This window comes from Protopterus annectens, chromosome 11.part0 (genome assembly GCF_019279795.1).
Source record: "Protopterus annectens isolate FY-2018-M chromosome 11.part0, PAN1.0, whole genome shotgun sequence".
Classification (NCBI taxonomy): Eukaryota; Metazoa; Chordata; order Ceratodontiformes; family Protopteridae; genus Protopterus; species Protopterus annectens.
This window is the reverse complement of record NC_056745.1, coordinates 1371762599-1371789605: the sequence shown is the minus strand read 5'-3', so window position 1 is coordinate 1371789605 and position 27007 is coordinate 1371762599. Positions and strand designations below refer to the sequence as shown.

The following is a 27007-nucleotide window of genomic DNA, read 5'->3' as shown; positions in this document are numbered from 1 at the left end:
AAAACAGTTGTTTTTTATTGCACAATTTTTTTTTATTTACAATGCTGGACAATATTTCTTCACTGTGGTCTGAACTATTAACATATTTTTATAGAAATCTATTTTTGTAGTAAATACATACACTGTACAGTTTCCATGTATAGAATATTTATTATGACAGACACTGTCTTTCAAATCAGTAGTATTTCCTAGTTAAGAAAAATAAAAAAAAATCTAGCTACTAAGATACAATTCCTTTCAATCACAACTCTCAGGTATATAGATTATAGTTTGAAAGTGGTGGCAGTTACACGAAACTGGCATGGCCGAATGCATGGTTCCCAGTTTCCGTAATGCCGATCTGAAAATGTCTGAATCCGCCTTAGCGAATGCTAATGTGCATTTGCTCTTACGAGGTTGATGTTCTTGACTGGAGATCACACTACAGTGGGGATCGGGAAATGTACCCTTTTTCCTCACTGTAGTGCAATCTCGGAGTTTGTCTGTATAATGTGTGTGGGTTTCCCCCCTGCAAAGCATAAGTAGAAAATCACCGGAAGTGAAGATAACCTTGGTAATGTCATCATTTTGATGAAATAACGTTTTTATTTTCAACATTTATTTTCAGCTAAGTAAATACACGAAGAACTGTGATTCTTGATTTTGATAGCAAACCTTTTAACATTTGTATACTGTTAAACTTCATAGAACTGCTTAAACAAGCCAGCATGCCTATTTGCCATCCCCAATGTTGCACAACATGCCTCATATTTTTGACTTGAGGTTCATAAAATGTTTGATTTTCTGATAAATCACTAAGGATTACAGTCAGTCAACAAAGCCAGGCATTAGTGTTATACTTTCTTATTGTTCAGAAAATCAATTTGACAAAAACAAATTTCCATGTTTTCCACTTCTCCACAGTGGCAAAGGGAAGCAATCATACCACTGCTGGCTTTTCTTGGTTAATGATCAGCCCAGCTATAATTCCAAACTCTTCAAATGCACCAAACTTTGGGCAACACTTCATCAGTGTTTTACAATATGATTAACAAACTCCAACAAAGCAACTTTCATATACTAGGATAGTGGCCTCTTTTCATGGGGAAGACCTGAGGTGGTATTTATACTACTAGGAGAAATTTGTCAGGGCATCAGGGAACTATCCCTGCTACTTTTCATAGGTGCCATGGGATCTTTAATATCTACCTGACCTACCATCAACTGAAGCAGATGGGACTTCGGCTCCAGTCTTAGAAAATGAGACGTTAAACCAAACAGATCATGTATGTTTTCCTCATTCTCCTTCTTATCAACAACTGAGCTGGAGATAATCCAATCAATTTCAATGGAGCATTTCTATATTCAAAACAGTCTTTCTCAAGTTGATGACAAATTTTTCAGGATATTTTCTTATAGTTTGTATTACTCTTTCAACTTGCCCCTTGGAATGAGGGCACTTTGATGACTAGGTTATGTGCTTAGAGAATGTGAAAAAATGCTTTACTGATGAACTGTACACCATTATCAGAGATGAGAATTTCAGGAATGCTATGACAAGAAAAAAATGGCTTTCCGCGTAAGAACTGTCAGTGGAAGATGCATGTCTTCATTTGATGACTTCTGAATATTCTGAATAACAGTCATTACAGATCAGATATTGACTGTTCTTGAAAGTAAAAAATCAGTAGCTATTTTATTCCATGGTTTGTCTGGCCAGCTACATTGTAGCAAGCTGTTTGCTACAGTTTAAAAGTAAAAAGAAATTCTTTAAACTAAAACCTGAGTGCTGTAATGCACAGTGCGGAATATTTATTTTACTTTTGTTTACCGGGTTTGTCCAACTGGATACATGTCCATTTTCAGTGGAGGCCCGGGGAGAAAAGCTTCAGTTATACAGTATAATAGCAATACACAAAAACATTGCATAGCATTTAGACATTACAATAGAAGCACTAGACATTTCAAAAACAACATATTGAGACAATATAAGGAAAACTTAGTTAGGCAGTGACATTAGTATAGAGTAATAGTTCTGAGTTAACAAAAATAGGAATGAGACAGAAACATAAGGTTAATAGGATTATAGGTAACTAGTGAAGAGAGTGCAAAGACTAGATGGAAGGGGTAGTAGTAATGAAATGATAAGAAGTGGAGATATATGGTAGAGAATAAAATTATGTTAGTGTCAGATAGTTTGTAAAAAGGAAAGAAAAGAAATGATACTTAGTCTGGGTTATTACAAGAGCATAACCAGTGATTAGAGAGAAAGAGTTTTAGTTTGGTTTTAAATATTGGGAGAGAGGTGAGGGTGGTCAGATCGTTTGGTAGTTGATTCCATATTTTACCCAATATAAACTGTAGCAACTGATTGCTACATTTGTAAAAGCAGTTTGCTACATCTTTTTTAATAAAAATGTATGGAAGGTGAAGGGGTGAGGCAGGGTGCAAAAATGGGACCTGATTGGCTCCTTGGTCAGGCGGGAGGGGGCATATATCTGGCCACTTAACTAGTGTGCCTGTAGAAGTGGTTACTCTGTGTGTGTGTTTGGGGGTACTCTACTGCAGGAAGCTTTGTATGCAGAAGTCCTTTTTTTTCTGTGCTTCACTTGAAGAGCTGAGGAGGTGGAATATAACTTTGTGGGACTGGCACAGGGCACTAGAAGAATCAGCTACTCCTCTGCTGAAAAGCATAGTTCACTTTGATTGGTAATACAACTTTTTATTTTTTCTTTCCTTAACTCCAAATCTTGATCAGCACTGCAGGCAAATTCCTGTATAAAACGATCATGTGCTGTAAACAAGTCAGCATACTGTCCAAAAATATGAAATGTGAAATTAGAGTGCTGTATTTACATTTTGCAATCCCCACATCACTGCACACTGCACAATATACTTTATTGCATACAACAGACTCTTTCTTGGTAACCATTTGAAGCAGGTCCTGAAATACAGAGACTGAACTGTCAAAATAAAATGGACTTGTATATACCAAGTCTCAGGTGGCCATTTCTTGGAATATTAATAAACCAAAAAAATTCTTTAAACACATTTTAAAAAGCACAAATAACAAAAAAATAATGTTAGGAGTCAAAAACAGAACAGATTTATTAGAAAATCATTGAGCGCTTTTGTCCTTATATCATAAGGACTCTTAAAACATGTTTCAGTTCATCAACTAACCAGTCATTGTTTAACAGTAATTAATCTAACAATTACATCACTTCCAACTCAGATTCGTATAGTGCATCATACTCAATAATAATGTCCCATATTTTCTCCACTTTTTGATGACTGTCTTCACTGTGTTCCATGGTATATCCAATGCTGTGGAAATTTTTTTGTACCCTTCTCCTGACTAATACCTTTCAACAATGAGATCCCTTTGATGCTTTGTAAACTCTCTGCAAACCATGTTTTTTGCTGTAGAAGGCAACTGAGTAAATGTCAGGAAAATCCTACTAGTACAGCTGAACTTTACTTGGGGTTAATCAGAGTCTCTTTAATTGATGGCAGATGTGTACCCATGAAGACTGAATGCTGTAATTAAATCAAAAGGTGCTTCAACAAAATTTAGTTTAAGGGTGTGCACACTTATGCAACCAGCTTATTGTATGTTTTTTTTTATTTTTTTTAATTTTTCCCCTAACAGATTTGTTTGTTTTTCAATTGATTTGTACAAGTTATATGTCAAATTAAAGGTGGGAAAAGTTTTGAAATGATTTATTGTGGTCTCATTTTTTGTATCACAAAATCTGGCATTTTAACAGGGGTGTGTACACTTTTTATATCCACTGTATGTGTTTTCAGTTCTCTTTCCATTTTATCAATATAGAACACATCACCTGTAGAACAAAGAGCAATATATTCTAAAAAACTTGTATTACAATCATATCTTCCAGTGCATCTAACAGTCTTGGAGTAATTACTCACAATAACATAAGTAGAATAAAAATAAACCTGCATTGTATGCAAGACCCACATCTCTTCATTTGGTGCTGAGATTGATTACTTGCTTTATAATTCCTTTCAACAACAGTGGAATATTCTCTTTTCCTCAAGGTATGGCACTCTGGGAGTTGGTATATATAAGTTCGGGGGTTGTGTGGAGCTTGACCCCTACATCAGGAGTGCAGGGGGGTGCTTGCTCCCTGCAAAAAACAAGTTTAAAAGAGAAGAGTGATGTCCAATATTTGCTCTTCTACTACATTTCTGATCTGTTGTTTTTTGGGGGGCTGTGTTGGCAATCAAAGTTACAAGTGCGAGATTTCAGTAGGGAGCCATTTGTTTAAATAACCTTTTTGGTCTTCCCATGTTCCACCCCCATGGGCAATAGGCTGCTCCTGTGGGTATCTCTTCATTCATTGTTTTTCCTATATAAACTTGACCAACCACCCTGGCATTTCCCTGACTTATTCAAGGCCACTGAGGAGACTGAGTGACCATGGGGCAAATTCATACTTCTTTCAAGGAAGAATTTTTATCATTATGCCCTAATCTCCCCACTGTCCTTGCACACACTTGTAATGCCCTGGAATGGACATGCAATGAGACATGCTGACATACCATCCTGCCTCTGTGACAACTCAGCCACTGCCCCCCCCCCACTTCCCTATGGGTAAGTGTCCCAAGTCATTAGATTGATCTTGAGGAGTGTTTGAGTGCACATCTTACCTGGTGGCATTTCAAACTCTCAAGCTTCTAACTGAACCCATGTCACCTGGGCCATAATCAGGGCTTTACCATTCTATCCCAAGGTGTTGCAAAAAATACATAGCATACTGTAATGCATAAATCTGTACAGTATCTGCCTCACAAGTCTGTGAGCTACTTTTTTAACTGATAGAATCATTTGCTTTGTGCATGCATAAATCATGTTCTGTGCAAGTCTATAAATTACTGACTTCATACACGTGTGACTCGTGGTCTCTACAACTCTACACATCAACTTGATTGCATTGTGAAGTATATCATTCTGCACTTGAATGTACACATTGTGAACTTGCTTTATTATTCCCAAGATATTTGATTGTTGCAGTGACACAACTTAAAACAATAAATCAAACTGTGTCAATACAACAATCACATAGCTAAATTTTGTTCCATTTACACTGAAGAGAATGTTAGAAGTAGAAATGTGGTTGCCAACTGTCTCACAAACCAGACAAACACTATCAAAGTGGGTGACTCCACATCAACCAGAAGACCTGTTACCAGTGGGTTACCACAGGGGTCAATGCTGGGCCCCCTAATGTTTGCTATATACCTTTCAGATCATCAGGTCAAAACTAAGGTGTTATGGCTGACCAAGTTTGCAGATGACTGCAAACCAGGTGCAATCACTGAATTCCCAAATGATGTCAGTATACTCCAGGAGGGTCTCACGCAGACCACCGACTGGTATATTAGTCACGGTCTCCAACTGAATGCATAGAAATGCATCATCATTCTCTTTGGCACAAACAATGTCCCCTCACACTATCAAATCAACAACAATACCCTAGTACCCATGAAGTGGTAAGGGACTGGGATCACAAGTTGACTGTTACCTTAACTTTGACTTCCATGTGTCTACTGCAGTAAGGAAAACTTTCTAAGTAGCACACTTGATTAGTAAAGGCATTGCTTTGAGAGCAGAAGTTACAACCCCCCCCATACTAGGCACATATCCAGCCCATAATTGAGTATAACGCCCCATTTGGCATGTACCGTACTAAGCACCTGCAGCAATCAGAGAAACCTCAAAAGTTTCTAACAAAGAAGCCCAAGAAGCTCCAGCATGTGCCTTACACAGACCAACTAAAGTTCCTGTCACTGTATTCCGTATTGTATAGACTTCTTAGGGGAGACTTATGTCTGGCCTATAGAGCAATGCAAGACCCAAACCTAATGAACTTACTACATACCCATAAATCAATCAAGACTAGGGCTACCCATTCCAGGGATCTAAATATGGCATGTGACTTAAATAGGACATGCTGGAGGGACAGCTTTATCTCCCAGCAGCTGCCATGTCTTTGGAAAGGGCTACCAATTCATGTGAAACACAGCACGTTTGACACTGTTCAAGAGGAACTTGGATGAGTGGATGGGGAACTGTAAATTCTTACTGGGGACAGAGCCCTCAACTCTCCTGGACGTGTGCAGTCATAACTAAATGCGATCTTGGGTACTGATTAGCATTTCTAATTACATTGGGGTGAAATGACTAGGCTTAAAATGACCTCCAGCTCAACAGCCTAGTAATCTCCTATGATAAATGCTAAAATTGTGGAGTGTGCTAAGACTACAGCTAAAATAAATGAGTCAGTATTATACAACTGTGTTGCAATTAAACTGGTGAAATGTACTGTATTGTGTTGATGTATGTACTCATCACTGCTAAGTTTCTGTGCCCACCGAAGAAATGCTACATACTGCCTGTATACACATGCATCAAATGTATGTATAACAGTCTGATGGGGTAAGAGAACTGCCTGACAGTTTCTCAAGTCAGCTGTTACACAGTTATTAGTTTTATTTTCATTAATTACTTGCAAAATATTTTTGCCTCTTTTTTTGGAACTGCAGAAATGGGCAAAAATTATTTTTTTTACTGGTTGCTGGACATAGCTTCTTATCATACTGATAACCATACCTTGAACAAAATAGTTGCTGAGCTAAACCCACTTCATTTTATCTGACTGTTACTATACTACTCAAAGCCGTATTAGCAGATTTTAGTTTCATTTTAATTTTACAAACATCCAGATCCCTAAAGTGTTCTTTCATTTGTATGTAGCTAGTTTTGCTGCTCTGCACAAATTCACAACTTTGTCCAAAATTAAGTCAGACTCCTACAGTACTGTAAATCTTTGTTTGTCACTTTCAATGTTACAATCAGTTCTCTCTCTCAGCAAAAAATCATGCAGTGCACCAAACTTGCAGTCTTTAAATCTATGGTTAATTAAGCCATATGTGCAACAATAGACTTATCATATAATTGTATTAGAAGCAACCAGTGACATGTACTGTAGTTTTAGAAGGCAAAAGGTTCAAGCTCTGCTAGACTCTGGAGGCTTTATTACTCTATTTAAGGGATCTCTGATATGTAACATAAGACTAGTGCAAAACAAAAAGTGGAGATAATATGCATTAATAGAGACAGAAGGGAATACTCCCCCCACTCATGTAAAAATTCAAAAATTCCTAGGAAAACCAACCTCTGAAAATCAGAATTAACAACATTTGATACCTGCTACAAAAAAATTGCTACATTTGCCACAGACTCCCCCTACAGATCATATCACTGTACAGCTCTTAAACAACTCAGATGGCTTGAACTCCACAAATCCTACTCTACAATCGACTAAACATGGCCCACAAAATTCTATATCAACCACATAAAACCCCCTCCCTCCAAAACCTACTATAGCCATACTCAAGCAATAGGACCTTTCGTTCTAGCAACAAACCCTTACTAAATGTAACCAAATCCAACACTGCTGGAGACGCTCTTTTCTCAAACTACATACCAAAAACCTGGAATACCTTACCACATAACATAACCTCCACAATTAGTCTATCTCAATTTAAAAAAATATGCTAAACCTTCACTTAATGAACACATGGCTGTATTCAAGCTCCACCCTAGGTTAGTTCATTCTCTCTTCTACAGCTTTTTCACTACTGTGTTTACTACTACTCTATCTTTACCTATGAATGTACTTGTAACATCCTAGTCTATCTAAATGTCACTCATTTCTCATAATTTCTACTTCTCTTTACCCTTATGAAGTAACCACTCCTACTAATCTGAGTTTGTTCCTCCTTGTTACAGTATAGAATATTTGATTGCTATTACCTAATATACTGTCTCATATAATCTAATTTGCTGTACCCTTGTATTCAGGCCTTCACATCATACACTGTACTCTGTTAAGAACACAACTTCTAGTCATTCACTGCACTCTGTTAAGAACAGGATTCTCTACTGGTAGCCATGTATGCTCTCTCATATATTGGTAAACTGTACTTTCTGACTGGATTCCTTATGATCTGTCTAACAGTGTGCTAGCATTGCAATATGTGATGTGATATTCATCCCGTGTCTTCATTTGCATTAATGTTTATATATATATATATATATATATATATATATATATATATATATATACATACATACATACATACACACACACACATGAAAAACTTTGTGCTTATGAATGCTCAAAATTAAAGAATGGCTATAAGGAAAAAAATAAATACTCAACAGGCAAACTGATAATTAAGCTTTCGTTCTTTATACATAACAGAACTTCTTCAGAATACAAATTCAATGAGCTGTCAAACAATAATATAGAGATACAAGCCATGTGAGGACAGTAGCATATGTACAGTAACCAATAAGCAGTATGTGTCATTTTAAATATCCCCAATGAACTACAGAAATGCATGAATATTCAGATATATGCAAAATAGTGTGATGAATATTCATTAGTCTAACCATCTAAGTGCACACCTAATATTGATGCTTTCATTCAAACCTGGAGCAGTTTCGGAATTCAAGTGCAACTGCCATTTAAGCTCTCTTAATTCTAGAAACAAGTCAGTGTTCCCAAACAAAGCATCTACCTGTTCTAAAACAATGAAATGAAACTTTTCAAAACTGAGGCAAACTGAGCTGTGTTTGGCAAATGCATTATTAGGGTCATGGGCTCTAATAGCTCCCAAATGTTCTTTTATGCAGTCAGAAAGTCTACATAAAGTTTTCTCAACATAAAAGAAGTGCATATGCCAGCATAAACCACTGAAGGTGAATGACAATTAAAATGTCTGTGGAAATTAACAGTATATTTACAATATGAAAAAGTAAAATCAGATCCTACATAAATATATGGCCATACAACACATCTGTTGCACCTCTGCATGCTAATAGGCTTAGAGTTAATGTAAGGTTCATCAACTAAAAACTGGGAGTCTCTGTTTTCAAGAAACATACACATATACCTAGATTTCTTAAAAATAAAGGAAGGTGCGGTCCCTAAAGCAGTACCAACTTGTTGAGATTCTAAAAGAATATCCAAATTATTGGTGATAATTTGTCTAATATTCTGCATGTCCCTGGAGATAGGTAAAGGGAAACTCAAAGTTTTATCTGTACTCAAAAGTATTTCTAGGTGTAGGTTGAAAACCAAATTTCAAAATAGGAAAGTGTTTGGTATATCTGTCAGCAGCTACTTCATTAAACAATTGATCAACTAAATAGTATGGATAGTTCCTTGAGTGAAACGTTCTTAAGAAGAAAGGCTTGTTTAAAAAACTCATCATCGTTGCTAGTCAATCTAGAAATGCGTATGAATTGGCCTTTTATTACGTTTTTCTTCATAAAAAAGGATGCTGACTGGTGAAGTCTAAAAGATTATTTCTGTAAGTATCCTTTCTATGTACTGTGGATTGAAGTTCACCTGAGGGAAGTAAATCAACATGTGTGTCTAGAAAATTGAATGAGTGACCTCTGCTAGAAACTAGGTTAAGAAAGCTTATACTGATTTTCATGTCAGAAATAAAAGAATCAAGACTGATATCATCACCTCTCCATGCAAAAAAATATCATCTATGTAACATTTGTACAAGATAGCTTGTTGAAAATTGTGTAGGTAAGACACGTGTTCTAATTCCCAAGTGATAAGGACCAAGTTTGCAAATGCTGGAGCTACCTTAGACCCCATGGCTACACCTTTTATCTGTTTATAGATCTTGTCATTAAAGAAGAAAAAGTTATTGTTAAGCACAATGTAAACTAGTGTACAGAGAGAAGTTAATCTTGGTAGTGGAAAAGGTAGCATACTTGGTTAAAAACAGTTTAAAAAACATTAGACCTTCGTTATGTGGAATATTTGTATATAACGCTTCAATATCCATTGTGAGAAAAGTATTATTGGACAAAAGATCTTTTTTCTGATAAATTTCATTTAAAAAAGCCCATGAGTCTTTAAGATAATAAATAGAAGATTGTACCAGTGAGTTAAGTACAAAATCAATAAATTCAGCAATTTTTTTCAGTTTTTGTTTTTGTATTAGATATAATATGCCTGAATGGTGGATTTTTTTGGTCTTTGTGAATTCTGGGTATACCAAAAAGTTTACCCAGGTTAGGTGAGTTGACTGACATAAATAAGTATTCATCAGGGGAAATTGCATTGTCTTTTTCAAGTTGTTTTAAAGATCTGTCAATGGATGCAAAATGTTTATTAACTACTTTGATATCAACTAGTTGGAAAAAAAAATCCTAGAGAGTACTTTCTATTATATTAATATACTCACTTTGTTGCATAAGGACTAAACCTGCCCCTTTGTCAGCACGCATGATGCGTAGAGTTTTATCATTAGTTAATTCTGTCAGTGCTGTCCTTTCTAAAGAAGAGATGTTATGCCATTTATTAGGATTGTTAGAGTTGCATAGTTTCTGATGTCCCTTTCACAAACTTTCAAAATATATATAATGTCTGTGGACTGTCTTCAAGTAATTTAAAGTACACATATATTTAGTGTTATATATAAGGACCGTTTATTGTCATATGTAATGTTATACATAAAGACTGTTTTGTCATATGTAATGTTATGTCATTTCTGTCCTTTATGTGGAGCTTTTCTCCCCAGGCCTCCACTGAAAAAGGACTTATTTCCAGTCAGACTATCCCAGTAAACAAATGTAAAATAAATAAATAAGTAAGTAAATATAAAGCATTTATATCATGTGGCTGCAACCCCTGAATTCAGTCAGGATGCCATATTAAGAAAATATTTTCCCCATGTTAAATCACCATGGAAGATGTGGACGGAACAAGAATCCACAAAGTGGTACAGACTGATACACTGATACAAGAAAGAGATAAAACAACATAAGTTCATAGGTAGGTACTAGGCTATTGGCCCTAGGACCTATACAAGCCTAGCCAAAAAGGTACCCTGGCTTTCGCCACCCAAGAGAATTCTTTTCCTGTGCCTCTGTCAAGCAGAGCCACAAAAGTGATCCCCGGGGTGAATTTCCTATTACCCATCCAATCATCAAGATTTTTCTTGAAGAGTTCTAATGAGGAGCTCTGTTTGACATAGACAGGTAGTCTGTTCCAGAGTATGGGAAGTCTCTGGGACAGGAATCTATCCCCCCAGCATGTTCTGTTTATTGTGGGGACAAGGTTTAGGTCCCTAGAGCATGTAGCTTGGAGGGATTGGGATTTCTTTAAGTGGTGCATGTCCAACAGCTCTGGGTTTGACATAGCTTTGTGTGTTAGGCAGAGATCGCCTCTGAGTAGGCGATATGTGACGAGTAAAGCTGGAGTTTTTTGAGTCAGTCTGCATAAGGCATCTGTTTGAGGCCAGCAATCCTCTTTGTGAGGTATTTTTGCGGCCTTTCCAGTTGTTGTAGATGTCTTGTGAGGTGCATACCAAAAGGGGCGTTGTACTCTATAATGGGTCTTCTGGATGAGAAACCTTTTGTGATGAGGTGTGCCACGTAGAAGGATTTCCTGACCACTATGGCGATGTGATTATCAAAGGAGAGACTACTGTCCACCTGTGTCCCAAGGTCTCTTATCACACTTTCAGTGTTAAGTAGACTACCGCCTATGTGGTAGTTCATGAGTACAGAGTTTTTACCAAAGGGGGTGACAATGCACTTTTTGGCATTGAGCTTGAGACCATGGCTTTGACACCAGGCATCTGTCTCAGTGAGGCCCTTTTATAGGATGCCCACATCGTTAGGAGTTTCGATTATGGCTCCTAGTTTGCAGTCATCTGCGAATTTAGTTAGCCAAAGACCTTCTGTGTTAGCCTGTACTTCAGAGAAGTAGATACAAAACAGGAGAGGACCCAAGACTGAACCCTGTGGTACTCCATTTGTCACTGGTCTGAAGTCTGATTTGGAGTCTGCTACTTTCACAGTGTGGGTTCTGTCAGTAAGCCAGTTGGCAACCCATCTTGTGACATAGGGATTTATACCTAGTTTAGTGTGTTTATCTATAATTCCAGAGTAAGGGATGGTGTCGAACACCTTGGCGAGATCTAGATAAGCTGTGTAAACCATCTTACCCTCATCTATGGCTTTGGTGACTGCTTCAAAGACGTCTATCAGGTTTAGGAGACATGATCTGCCTTTTACAAACCCAAACTGTGTGGGGTCCAGAGTTTGGAGATCTCCAATGTCTTTTATTTGTGAGTTCCATGATGATACGTTCCATGGCCTTGCAGACCAGGCTTGTCAGGCTAATGGGGTAGTAGTTCCCAGGGTCTGTTGTGGCCCTCCCCTTTGTGGAGTGGGATAACTGTTGCGGTGCGCCATTCAATGGGCACAAAGCCTGAGGTGAGGCTATGATTGAACATGGTACTTAGGTGGGGTGCCAGTTCATTCTGTAGTTCGTGTAGAAGGCAGCCTGGGATGTTGTGTTCTTGGCTTTGGAGAGTGAGGTTTTTACCTGTGCAGCCGTGATTACAGGAAAGTACAGTTGTGTACCTACCATAAATGTAGATGTTCGAGTGTATTCACTGTTGCAGTCATTACACTTGGGTTATCCTGCTGGCAGGCTACCCGCAGTCGGCCAGAATTCCAAAGTCTAGGTCCGGCGTCGGTTCCTGTCGCCTCTTCCCTGACCTCAGTGCACCAGGGGTATAAAAGATGTAGCCGACGCCATTTTCTTCAGTTTTTCTTGCCCCAGATGTTAGGTGCCCCCAATTAGGTAGGCTAAAAAAATATGCCAAGAAGCATGCAAGTACTAAAAAAAGAAGTTATGTACCTACCACAACGTTCAATGTTAGTTGTCATCATCTCGCCTTCTTTCTTGCTGGTTGGGTTCGGAGCCGATCCTCGGCTCCTACTCTGCCATCTCCAAAAGCTCGAGAGCTGCTTACTGGCTTGAGGCCCCTCTATATCCCGTGATGCCTGGCGCTAGATACCCAGATCTCGTTTGGTAAGTCTAACTGCAGACATAATAATAAATGAATGCTATCCTAGAATGCATAACTCTTACTGGGGAGACTACTAAGTAGAAGGAAATAGCCAGAGAAGACTGAGCCAGTGCAAAAACAATAGGAACTCTTCTCGGTCCACTAAGATAGGGGGATGGAGGGTGGGACACAAGAAAGAAGGTGAGAAGAAGACAACTAACATGGAACGCTATGGTAGGTACATAACTTCTTTATGTTAAGTTGTCTATCTCGCCTTCATTCTTGCTGGTTGGGACAGCATCCCTAGCACCTAAAATCCTGGGTGGCTCATCGGAAAAGACTCTTCAGAACAGTGGAACCAAAATCAGCTCTGCTCCTGGAAACCAAATCCAACTTGTAATGCGAAATGAAAGTATGTGGGTTGGCCCATGTAGCCGCAGCACAAATAGATTCCATGGGCAACCTAGCCTGAAAAGCCTCTGAAGTGGCTAAAGCTCTGGTGGAGTGACCCTTTGGTTTGACCGGTAATTCTTTATTCCTGAGTTGGTATATGAACGTGATGATAGAAGACAACCACCTGGATAAGGTCATCTTGGAGACTGGAAGCCCCTGTTTACCTACTGCATAAGACAGAAACAGTTGATCTGATTTTCTAATGTCTTTGGTTCTATGTAAATAAAAGCATAGTTGCCTGTGAACATCTAACTGATGCCACTTATACTCCACCCTGCTGGAGTGGTTAGGGAAAAACACAGGAAGGTCTATGGACTGATTCAAGTTACTCCCTGAAGAGACCTTAGGAAGGAAGGAAGGATTAGTCCTCATAGCAACCCTGTCATTGTGGAACACGAGGTATGGAGGTCGGGTTCCGAAACTCTTCTGGCTGAAGTAATAGCTACCAGAAAAAGGGTTTTCCAAGATAAGAACTTCAGTGAACAAGAAGCTGCAGGTTCAAAAGGGGGTAAAATTAGCAAAGCTAAAATCAAATTTAGATCCCACGGTGGTGGAGGATCTCTGACCGGGGGCCTGACCAGAGTGGTTCCTTTGAGAAAGGCTTTACAGAGCTTATGGGACATGATATTGTTTTCCGATAGGCCAATGTGAAAATTTGAAATTGTCGCTAACTGAACTCTAATTGTAGCGGAAGTGGACCTCGCATGGAAGAGCTCCGCAAGAAATTCCAAAATGGAGTGTACGGGGGCTGAAAAGAGGTCAATACTATTTGCCTCTGCCCAGGAAGAAAAACATTTCCACTTACTAGCGTAAGTTTTTCTGGTTGTAGACTTGTGTGATGACAAAAGGATTTCACACACAGAGGGGGAGATATCTGGAAGCCTGGCTAAGGTTGCAAGTGGAGCAGCCACGCTGTGAGCTGGAGAGAGTGCAGGGATTTGTGCAGCCCGCCCAATTGATGAATCAGGAGGTCTGGAACTAGATCCAGAGTCTAAGGCTGTTCGAGAAGATAGCGATGCAGGAACGGAAACCATATTTGTCGAGGCCAGTAAGGGGCAATGAGGATCATTTTGCAACCCAAAGCAGCAGCCTTCTGAATTAGTTTCGATATGAGGGGAAAGGAAGGAATGCATAAAGAAGTCCCTGGGGCCAATCGTGGACTAGAGCATCTCTGGGAGAATGCCCGTGAAGTGGAAGGAGAGAGAAGAAATTGCTGCACTTGTTGTTGAAGGGAGTTGCAAAAAGGTTGCAGCAAGGTTGGCCCCATCTGCGGAAGATTTGGTCCGCAATTACCTGGTTCAGAAACCACTCGTGAGGCATGAGAATTGCTCTGCTCAGTCTGTCTGCTATGACATTGGACCTCCCAGGGATGTGCGTTGCAATCAGAAACCGTTGGGAAGAGATCGCCCACTGCCAGAGTCTGAGCGCTTCTCGACATAAGGGGTAGGACCTGGTTCCGCTCTGCTTGTTGATGTACCACACTACGGACATATTGTCCATTTGAACAGCAATGGTCCTGGTAGGAAGATAGTCCTGAAGAGCCTGCAACGCTAAGAGCACAGCCCTCATCTCCAAGACATTTATGTGCAGATGATACTCGTGAGGTTGCCAGGTGCCTTGGACTGTTCTGCCCTGATAATGCCCCCCCCCCCACCTGATCAGGGAAGCGTCCATGGTCACTGTAGCCACTGGGGGGGAGAACAAATGGTCTGCCGTGGAACACTGATGTGGAGACCATCCACCACGCAAGATGCTTCTTGCATGCCTGAGTGATCATAATCATGTAAGACATGGGAAGTTGCTGAAAGGACCATTGGGTGAAAAGAAGCCACTGGAGGATCCTCATGTGAAAATGAGCTAGAGGGACAAGTACGATCGCTGCTGCCATGAGACCTAGCGTCTGAAGGACAAACCTGGCTTGAATCTTTTTGCATGCTAATAAAACCTTGACATGCTGATGAATCACTAACACCCTGTCTGGTGGGAGGCTCGCTAACATGTCTTTGGTATTTAAATTTGCGCCTATAAAGGTGATAGATTGACAGGGCGACAATGCAGACTTTTCAAAATTTATTGTGATACCTAGCCTGCAGCAAGTGTGGATGGTGCAATCTCTGGCTCACAGAAGGTGATGTCTGGTGGTAGCAGTGAGGAGCCAGTCGTCGAGATATGGAAACACCTGGAATCCTTGCCATCTCAGTTGAGCGGTAACTACTGCCATACATTTGCTAAACACCTTGGGGGCTGTGGTGAGACCAAAGGGCAGAGCTCTGAACTGATATTGGTGGTCTCCCAGCCAGAAGCAAAGGAATCTTCGGGAGCGTCTGTCCATTTTGATGTGGTAGTACGCATCCTGAAGATCTATGGAGCATATCCAATTGTCCTGACTCAGAAAGGGTAAAATGGACTGAAGCGTGACCATCCGGAACTTCGTTCCTTGTAAAGACTTGTTTAGTCTGCTGAGATCCAAAATGGGTCTCCAGTCCCCTGTCTTTTTTGGTACCAAAAAGAACCTATTCCGGATCCAAACAACCACAAAAGCATCTGTATTATTTCCCTCTATATTCCTCCTGGTAATAATACAAATACTTTGGAAGATGTCCTCTCATGGTCCTCTTCCACCATTAAACTAGAAACCTTTATTTTGGGAGATGTAAACATGGACTGGGGAAAGATCAGCAATCCTAACCCTTCCTTTACTATCAACCTATACAATTACACTCAACTAACTAACTCCATAACTAGACCTAACAAAACCAACCCCCCTGGCTCCATAACTAGACCTAACAAAACCAACCCCCCTGGCACCATACTTGACTGGATACTTGTATCCCATCCTAACAAAGTTATAACATCTGGTGTCAATCCTGACCCTTTAGAAGACCACCTCCCTGCTTCTCCATTCGAGCCACCCCCACCTCCCCTCACTCTCACAACTTTATTCAAACTCGTAACTTAACTAACTTTGATCAAAATTACTTCTCTAACTCCTTTAAGCTAACTAACTGGAACCCCCTAAAAACACTGCCTCTAGACGAAGCCATTGACTATTTCAATTCTACATTCTTAACTATCCTTAACTCCCAAGCCCCAATAAGAAGAAAAATAATCAAAACTAAAACAACCCCTTGGCTCACCAAAGAGGCAAAAAAGATTATGCAGCAAAGGGACAAATCCTGGTAAGCTTACCTTAAAAACAAATAGCCTGAAATCTTCCTTCAGTTTAAACAATTAAGAAACCTGGCCAAAAACTAGTCATTACATTAAAAAGTCCTACTACATCAAACTACAAGAAAACCACACAAGAAATCCCAAACAATTTTGGAACTCCATTAACTCCCTCCTCAGACCTGGTACAAAAAACAACCCATGCCCAGACTCCAGCAAATCTGACCCTGAAATTGCCTCACTATTCAATTCCTTCTTCACCTCTTCCATCGCCAATCTAACCAAAACTTTCTCCAACAACAACCCTCCCCCCTCATATCAATCTTCCCTTCCCATTCCACCCCCCACTTTCGAACTCAAACCCGTACCCACCGACCTAATAAAGAAACTGCTCCATAAACTCAAGCCTTGCTCCAGTGCCCCTGATAACATCCCATCCTCCTTCCTAAAATAGCTTCTGATTCCATTGCTATATCAGCATCCTAATAAACAGGTCTCTACACGAATCCTATGTACCTAAACTCTGGCGTTCTGCTTTCATTCTTCCACTTCACAAAGGTGGCAAGAATTGTAATGTCTCTAATTTCCATCCCATTGCCATCCTCTCCCCTATATCGAAAATTCTAGAAAAATGTATCCACCTGCAGCTCTTGCATTTTCTTACTGAACACCAACTACTCTCTCCTACCCAACATGACTTCCACCCAGGACAAAGTACTAACACCGCCTTTCTCTCCTTCCTTCATTCTGTGTACTCTGCCTGGGACTCTGGTAACTTAGTATCATCTGTTCTACTAGATCTATCCAAAGCCTTTGACACCATCTCCCACTCTCTCCTTCTAAACCATCTCTCTAACCTCAACCTTAGCCAGAAAGCTCTTTCCTGGTTCACTAGCTACCTTTCAAACAGGTCCCAAGCTGTGAAATGGGGCCAAGCAACATCAACCTTCCTTCCTACTCCTACCGGAGTACCACAAGGTTCCATTCTTGGCCCATTATTATTCAATATCTTCATTAACGACTTCCATAAAGCCATCCCCAACACTACAATTGTGCAATACGCTGATGATTCCACTCTGATCTGCCACGCCCCTAACCAAACTGAGCTCCAAGCTCTAACCCAAACAGCCTTTTCAACCACTGAAAATTGGATGTTCCAAAATCACCTCTCCCTTAATGCCAGCAAAACTAAGATCCCCCAAATCCTCATCTCTTGATAACAATTATTTCCATATTACCAGCCTTACCAACTCCACTATTGAGATAGTAACCTCCACCAAACTTCTTGGTGTTACAATTGATGACCAGCTGAAATTCAATACTCACATCCAGCTAAACATCAAAAAAACACATATACAACTTGGCTTATTGTACAGAAACAACCACTTTCTGTCTCCTTCCACTAGACTAACCCTTGCCTCTACTTACCTTCTTCCCTCTCTACTATATGACGCCCCTCTGCTCACTAATCTATCATCTACTCTCACCTCCAAATTGGAACAATGCTATAACAAAATATCCAAATTTGCAACCAATGCCAAATGCTCCACTCATCACTGCTCCTCCCTTCACTCTGTAAACTGGCTTGAACTCCTCAATCATCTTACCTTTCTCCAACTCACCACAGCCCATAAATTAGTGTTCCACCCAATTAACTGTCCTGCTCTTTCCAATATTCTTCTACCCTATAACCCCCTTAGATCTTCTCACCACAACTTGATCACAGTACAAAAACCCAAGCGCCCAGCTGGCCAACTGCTCTTATCCTTTACCCTAGATAAAAAATGGAATGCCCTACCCTCCTCTCTAAAAACCTGCAACAACCTACAATACTTCAAAACCCAACTTTATTCCCACCTTTATCTAAATAGAATATGTAACCACTCTTCAACCTACACCTTTCAAACTATCCTCCTCCTTCTCTCCTGGGTAATCTCTATACTTAACTAACCTTTTTCTAGCCTCAGCAAAAATACTAGCTGTATAAGATACTAATACTTTTTGCACTATATGCAGAAGCTTCTGAGCCACCCTAGGCTGACCTCCTTTCTCCCTCACCTCTTCTAAAATACTAATTTGCATAAGCTACTAAACAGTACATTTTCTCTTTTATAATATCCCATAAATTTTTGTTCTTTTTTTTCCTGCTGAATTTTATCTGAAACTGTTAATACTTATGCTATTTTTAGCCTTCTGATTTCAGTATTGTGGACTATTTGTAGCTACCTGTTAATGCTATTGTACTTTTTGTCTGAACTCTTCTTTGTAATAAATACTGTTGTTTTTGTGGAGCGTTTCTCCCCGGGCCTCCACTGAAAATGGGCCCCCAAGCCCAGTGGACCTCCCCGGTAATCAAACTGAAATAAATAAATCCTTGTTGGTCTGCTGGGCCTTGCTGGATGGCCCTTTTTCTTAGCAGTTTTGAGAACTCTTGCACTGCTTGGTCCCTTAGATAGGGTGGAACATCTGGAAGGGACTTGTTTGACCTTAAGGGGGTGCGAACGAAGGGAATTCTGTATCCTCTGGATATGACGGACTGTACCCATTTGTATTGAGTTATGTCTTGCCAGGCTCTTGGGTACAATGATAATCTTCCCCGACTGCCTCCAGAGGTGAGCAGCCGGGCAACCCTTCAGGGATGCTGGAAGGGCTTGTCAGAGAAAGATTCTCTGCTGCCCTGGTTTTGTGGACCCCCTCTGCCACGAGGGTGACGTCTGTTATTGTTCCCCTCCTCTGCCCCTGGAGGGAAACTCACCACGTGTGTCCGGCAAAGCTCCTTGGGATTTCCGGAACCACATCTTTCCACTCTTCTGACCTTTAGGATCTGGTCTGGAAGGAGTGGAAAAATGGACTCCTATGGCAGAGAGAGTCTTGCCTTCCTGCTCATACCTGGTAAGGGTATCTTTCACCTGTGATCCGAAGAGAGAGGAACCATCAAATGGAGTGTTGGTGAAAGACACTCTGAAAGGTTCAGCAAAGTTACATAGCCGCATCCAAGAGTGCCTCCTTAGGGCCATGCCTGTGCCTATGGCTCTACTCGCACCATCGGCTGCATACGAAATGAGCCCCATGGAAGAGTTTACCACTGAATTAAGAGTCGCTAGCTCGGAGGCTACCTTAGCCTGGGCCCTCTCAGCTGATGGATCTTGGAGGGTATCTCCAAGCTCTTTCAGGAGATCCCGCTGAAGACGGGTAAAGTGGCACAGGTAATTCAGGTACCGCATGGAAAAGGTCACTGAAGAGAACATCCACTTCCCATATCTGTCCATCGTCCTGGACTCCTTGTTAGGGGGATGGACAGATGAAGAAGTTTCAGCCAACTCCTTCTTTGTGGCCGCTGCTACCACCATGGCATCAACGGGGTCACCCTTGGTCAAGAACTGTTTGTCCTGTGGGGCAGTAATGAACTTGGCAGGTCTTTTAGGGGTCAGTTCCACTGTGTCTGGAGCCGTCCACGCCTTTTGAGCCACCACAGACATCAGTGGATTGAAAGGCGGAGACACCCAGGAGGTGGAAGGTCGGGATCCAAACGCATCCAGGAATACGAACTCATCCTCGGAAGGGCTTAGGGTAGTCCAGTTTCCCCTCTACCTAAGCATCTCAAGGATGTCTGTGAAGGAGACATCTTCAGAGGGGGATCCTGGGAACCCTTCTGACTCCTCTAAGTCGGTATCCAATGTGACAGACTCGGGAGAGTCAACATGCTTTCTCTTGCATTTTCTCTTGCGAGATGGCTCCTCTGAAAGATCAGGGGAGGCCTTGGAAGAGGAGGATACACCCAAAGGGGTGTCCTGGAGCGCTGGATCCCCACGCTTGGGGTCTGTAAGAGGGGCAGAGGCTGATGCAGGCACCCTAGGGGGAGGAGATGATGGGGTCGATTGTGACACTGACTCAGGGGCCAGTACACTCCTCATCACCTCGATGGCATCCCTGCCCAGATGCAGAGAAGTCTCAGGCTCTGAAGAAACCAGAAGCCCTCCCCACATCAAGGGAGACGGCTCCGAGGCAGATGTGGGAGCCGAGCTCACCTGTGCCGAAGCACTGAGAGGGAGAGCAGAGTCGGACAAGGGTCCGATGCCACTCGCCCCCCTCGGAGCCAACGAGGGAGTCTTGGCGCCCAGATCCCTCCAGGGAAGGTACCATGGAAGGGATCGGAACCGATGACGGAACTGAAAGAGAGGGTATCGGCGCCGACGGTTCCACAACTCGAACCCCAATGAACTCTGGCTCCGAGCTCATAGGAAGAGTCGGAGGAGGAATATCTACAGCTGTGGACGGAGCCAACTCCTGATGAGCAGGGCTGGACAACATTTTGGCTAGGGCCTGCAATTTTAAGAGCCTACTGACCACTCTTTCCAAGTCATGGTCCGAAAGTCTAGAGGACCGAGAAGAGTGGGATGATCGGTGACTACGCTCCAACTGGAGCAGGGGCGACTTCGGAGCTGAATGTATTGACCTCCAAAGAAGGAGACCTGGATCTCTTTCGACTCTCAGCCGGCTCCGAAGACCGTGTCAGAGCCGACTGGGAGGGAGGAACATTGGTTCCAGCCGGAGACGAAATGGCTTGTGTGGCTTCACCCAACGACGGCTCCGAACTGGGAGCCGACGGTTTAGGTGGCCTGGAAGATTTTGCCGGCTGAGCCTTCACCGGTGAATCTTGGGGTTTAAGCATATCCCTTAGAAGCAATTTATTTTTGCGCTCCTGCAGGACTCTTGGACTGAAGGCATGACAGATCGAGCAAGAGTTCTGCAGGTGCACAGCGCCCAGACAATAAACACAAGAAGTGTGACCATCTGTCAGAGACATCTTCTGACAGCATGAGTCACACTTCTTGAATCCGGACGGATGGAGAAAACCAAGGACAAGTTTCCACACAGATGGTTAAGGTAACCAACAGTAAAAAGTTAACACTCTATAGTTACCACAAACCACTACAAACACCAATACAACCAAAAACATATGCAAAACTATCACTAAACACTAACAGTGATTAATTAGACGAAAATAATATTTTTTTTTTTTAAAAGGGAGATAGAAAGAAAGGCTAACCTCTAACTTAAACGGATGAACCTTTCTGTGGAAAAGGGAGAGAGAAGGGAGGGATACTCTCTAACTAAAACGAGTTTCTTAAGGAAGGTGTAATGTTTATCTAGAAGAAAAAACTAGCTACAATACTAAAGTGTAACTAACGACTAATCCTACACTACCAATATAGATTTTTAACATGAAAAAAACACAATAATAGTAAAGCTTATACGACCTGAGCCAGTAGAACAACCTCGTAGCAGAAGCGGCAAACGGGATCTGGGTATCTAGTGCCAGGCATCATGGGATATAGGGGGGCCTCGTGCCAGTAAGCAGCTCTCGAGCTTTTGGAGATGGCCGAGTCGGAGCCGAGGATCGGCTCTGAACCCAACCAGCAAGAATGAAGGCGAGACAGACAACTTAACATTAAACATTTCCTTCATCTACAAGCAAATACCCCACATAGGTTGTATAGAATAGAGAAGTACAGAAAAGTCCCAGCAAAGAAAAAGGGGGATGGTGGGTGGGTAACTTGGACTGCAACAGTGAATACACTCGAACATCTACATTTATGGTAGGTAGACAACTGTACTATGTTCATCGTGTTTCACTGTTGCAGTCATTACACTTGGGTTGAATCCCAAAGCTGAGGTTGGGTGGCTGGGCCTAAATAGGATTAGGGGAAGCTACAAGGCCCTGCAGAACTGCAGTGGCAAAGCCTGCTCTGGATTTAGAGTAGAGAGGTAAGTGGTAGTGCTTGGTGAAAGTGTGCTCTGAACTCCAGGTTGCAGCCTCTAGAATGTCTTTGGTTGGTACTCCTCTGAGGAAGGCTGCTGAAGTGGCTGCTGCTCTGGTTGAATGTGGCCTAATGCCCTTAGGCACTGATTTGCCATGTTGCGAATAGCAGAAACGAATGCAGTGTCCTATCCATTTTGAAATAGTCTGCTTTGAGATAGGCTTTGCTTGTGATCCTGCAGCATAAGCTACAAACAGTTGCTCAGTTTTTCTGAAAGCTTTGGATGTTCATCGTGTTTCACTGTTGCAGTCATCACTGTAGGGTTCTTCCTGCCGGCAGGCAGTCCTCGGTCGGCCAGAATCCCAAAGTATGGGTACGGCGTCGGCTGTTCAGTCATGCTCCCTGACGTCAGAGCGCCAGGAGTACAAAACTGCCAGCCGACGCCATGTTCTCCAGTCTTTCTTGCCATGCGGTGAAAGCAGTTCGCAAGTGCCGGTCGGCTGACTCCTGATATTTTTTCGTGCTTCAGTCCGAAGACTTACTTCTTCTTCTCAAATCTAAGTACCCCGTTGGGGAAACTTTTTTCTTGCTCCAGTTCGATGTCAGAAAAAGTTAATAATTGCATTTCTTGTGGGAAGCAAATACCTCATAAGGATTTCCATTCTTACTGTATTCCTTGTTTAGGCCCTGACCACGACATAGCTAGTTGCTGGTTTTGTGTTAGATTTAACCAACGTACGATTAAGCAGAGGTACGATTTTGCCTTTCACTTCTTAGGTAGGCGCTTTAATTATAAAAAGTCATCAGACACGCTTCCGACTACCGGAGTCCACAAACGACGCAAGGATAAGGACAGGCCTCCGAGGTCCAAATCAGACGACGTTACACAACCAGAGCCAGCTTCAGGTTAGGCCGTCGTCAGTGAGGCGCTTTCGCAGCCCATGTCGTCAGCCATTTCAGAACCGATAGCCGAAATGGACTCCCACGAGGAGCCAACCAGGCCTTTGAGCACTCCAGCTGCAGGACCTTCGGACAATGCTCCCTCGGATGGGTCCGGAGCCACTGTGCAGGTACCGGCTTCCAAGGGGGTTTTCAGGCCTACACAGCTTCTGATAAAGGCAAAACCCAGGACAAAGACAAAGACTCCTTCTAAATCTAAGACACCAGCCCAGGCCTCTTCTGATCCAGGACCCAAATCACAGAAACAGTTACTTAAAATGGCGGAGGACTTGCTAACCATGATTAGGGGTTCACATCCCCCTCCAGACAAAAGGCCAAGGCAAGAGTTGGATTATGAATCTTCTGATAAGGCATCTATTTCTTCAGTGTCTTCCTCTGAACAGGAATATTCTTTCCCTCCTTATGAGGATTCTGATGCTGAGGAATCTACTTCATCAGCTTCTCCCCCTGAGGATTTTTCTTTTGGGGAAACTTTACATGACATGAGGGAACATTTTCATTGGGAGGGACAGGAGTACTCGGAATCTAAGAGAAGGCTCAGGGATTTCCTTCTTCTTCCCCAACCACTGGCTATTCCTCCCATTTTGGATATTGTGGATGATGCTTTTTCTGAGGCTAATTTAACTCCTGACTCCTTTCCTCCAGCTCCTGCTAAGCCTGACAGATATTACAAGGTTCCTGACTCCCACCAGTTCCTTTACAAAAATCCTATTGCTGATCCAGAAACCATTTCTCAGGGTCCTAAGGGGGTTAAGGCTGCCTCTGCTAAAAATCCTATTCCGACAGATAAGGATTCCAGAGCTTTGCAGAGATGGGGCAAAAAGGTGTATACTTCTGCTACTTTATCGATTAGGGCTTTAAATTGCCAATTTCATATGCTAAAGTATCAGCAATTTCTACTGTCTGTTATGAAACAAAAGTTAGGTACCATTTCTGCATGTGCAGATAATAAGGAATTACAAGATTTGATGCATGCTACTGAACAAGTGGGGAAGCATGGTTTACACTGTGGTTTTGATGCCTTGGAGGCTTCTTGCAGGGCGGCTGCCTCTGGCACAGTCATTAGAAGACATGCTTGGTTAAAGGTACAAAACTTACCTGATCAAGTGAAAGCAAAATTACTGGATACTCCTGTTCAGCATAATGTTTTGTTTGGGCCTACGGCTGAAGAGGTGATAAAGAAAATGGAGGATAAGGCAAAATCCATGCAAACGGTTAAGGATTTCTTACAAGTTCAGCCCCCTAGATTTAGCAGAAATTGGCCAACAAAAAATTGGTCTTTTCCCAGCTCAGACAGGTCTCATATGGGTAGATATAGGCACACCAGAGGGAGGCCTCAAACACAGACCTCTTACAGACCCAGACAATGGAGTGCTTCCATCTCCAGGGGTGGAGAGGACAGACCTCAATCATTTAGAAAACAGGCTCAATGACTCCCCCTGCATGGCTCCAGGAACTTCTCTCCTGGATGCCCCTCTAGGAGGAAAACTCTCTCTTTTTCAACAAAATTGGACTTACATAACCCAAGACAAGTGGGTTCTGGATGTAGTTTCAAGAGGTTACAAATTCCACTTTCATACCTTGCCAAGACCAAATGGATGGCCAGACCTACCAAAACACCAATGGTCCGAGGCATTAAACCAGGTGGGATCCCTCATGGCTATGAGGGCCATAGAACTGGTTCCACAATCAGAGATGGGGCAGGGCTTTTACTCAAGGCTCTTTCTAGTTCCCAGAAAGCAAAACTCATGGAGACCCATCCTGGATCTGTCAGCCTAAAATACTTTCCTGGAGATACCAAAGTTCAAAATGCTTACTCTGCAGCAGCTCCTGCCAATGTTGAGCAAAAATGCATGGATGGTGACATTGGATTTAAAGGAGGCTTACCTTCACATCCCTATCAGACAGGAGTGCAGAAAATACCTCCGGTTCAAGGCCGGCTCGAAACATTACCAATTTGCTGCGCTGCCCTTTGGCTTGTCTACTGCACCCAGGGTCTTCACCAAGTGCCTGGCACCAGTAGTAGCGTATTGCAGACTCAAGGGTATTCAAATTTACCCTTATCTGGACGACTGCCTTATTCAAGCAGACAGCAAGGATGTTTTACTCCAGCACCTGCAATTTGTTCAAAATCTTCTCAAGTACCTGGGATTCACTGTAAACATAAAAAAGTCAAATTAGACCCCCACACAACAGATAACTTTTCTGGGTGCTCTTTTAAACACAACAACCCAGATGGCATTCCTGACATCCGAAAAACAACTACAGCTGGCTTCCACTTTCAAAACCTTGGCTTCTATAACTCAGCTAACTGCAAGGAAATTCCTGCAGGCTTTAGGTTATATGGCCTCCTGCATCCTTCTCATACCAAATGCAAGACTACATATGAGAAAAATACAATGGTACCTAAAAAGTGTATGGTCCCAGCATTGCCACAGTCTAGACACACAGATTGCTGTCTTGCCTTGCCTACAAAAGGAATTCCTTTGGTGGTCCATGGCATGTCTTCACAACAAAGCAAAGCCTTTAGTCTACCTTCAGCCAGCCAAGTGTTAACCACAGACGCCTCAGATTACGCATGGGGAGCCCACTTGCAGGGCAAGGGTCTGCAAGGTTTTTGGACAGAGGATCAGAAGCACCTACATATCAATTTAAAAGAGATGTTAGCTATTCAGAATGCCCTCTTGGCTTTCAGGGATCTTCTACAACCAGGACAACTACTGATACGAACAGACAACATCACAGTTATGTGGTACATAAACAAGCAGGGGGCTCACATTCCTACCCCCTTTGCAGACTAGCCATGACTCTATGGAACACAGCACTAGCTTGCAAAGTGGATCTACAAGTGCAGTTCCTGCCAGGGAAACAAAATACTTTGGCAGACAGCCTGAGCAGGAACCTGTCAGACCCACACGAGTGGATGCTAGACACCCACATATTCAAGATGATTACAGAAGCCTGGGGCTGCCCAGACATAGATCTATTTGCATCCCCCCTCAACCACCAGTTACAGATTTTTTGCACAAGGACTTTTCACAAGCTAGCATGGAAAGTGGATGCACTATCATTCAGTTGGAAAAACCTCAAGGGGTATGCCTTTCCACCACTACCTCTTCTACCACGGGTGTTATTAAAGATCAAGCAGGACAAGCCCAAGATGATGATTCTACTGGCCCCAAATTGGCCTCATCAATTCTGGTACTCAACACTGAAGAATCTATCTCAGGAACCACCTTGGATTTTGCCTCAGATTCCCAATCTATTGTCCCAACACCAGGGCCAGGTTCTGCACTCTCATGTCAAAACTCTCAGCCTGGCGAATTCAGGATCGATGATTAATCCTCCCCTTCTCAAAAAGGTCATGGATGTTATCTTAGAAGCCAGACGGCCTAGCACTAGAAAGTCTTATGCAGGCAAATGGAAGAGATTTTGCACCTGGATGCATGCTCAGGATTTGGATCCTCTCATTCCTAATATCCCTCTGATTTTGCTTTACTTAACAGACATGCTACATAAGGGTTTATCCTTCTCCTCCATAAAAATTCATGCCTCAGCTATCTCTGCATATTACAATACAGACCCTCCACTCTTTTCGCATCCACTTCTGAAACAATATCTAAGAGGAGCAAAGAATTTAAGGCCCCCTAGGACACCACCCATACCTGCCTGGGACCTCAACTATGTTCTGGAAAAACTCACTCTGCCTCCTTTTGAGCCTGCTGCCACAACTGATATTAAGTATTTATCATGGAAGACAG

The 27007-nt window shown here is 42.2% G+C and overlaps 1 protein-coding gene across 3 annotated transcripts in view; it reads right to left on the bottom strand.

Annotated features, from left to right (window-relative positions):
• The window catches only part of LRGUK (leucine rich repeats and guanylate kinase domain containing), a 1953320-nt gene that overhangs the window by 136546 nt on the left and 1789767 nt on the right, over positions 1-27007 (bottom strand). The gene's annotated exons all lie outside the window — the stretch shown is intronic.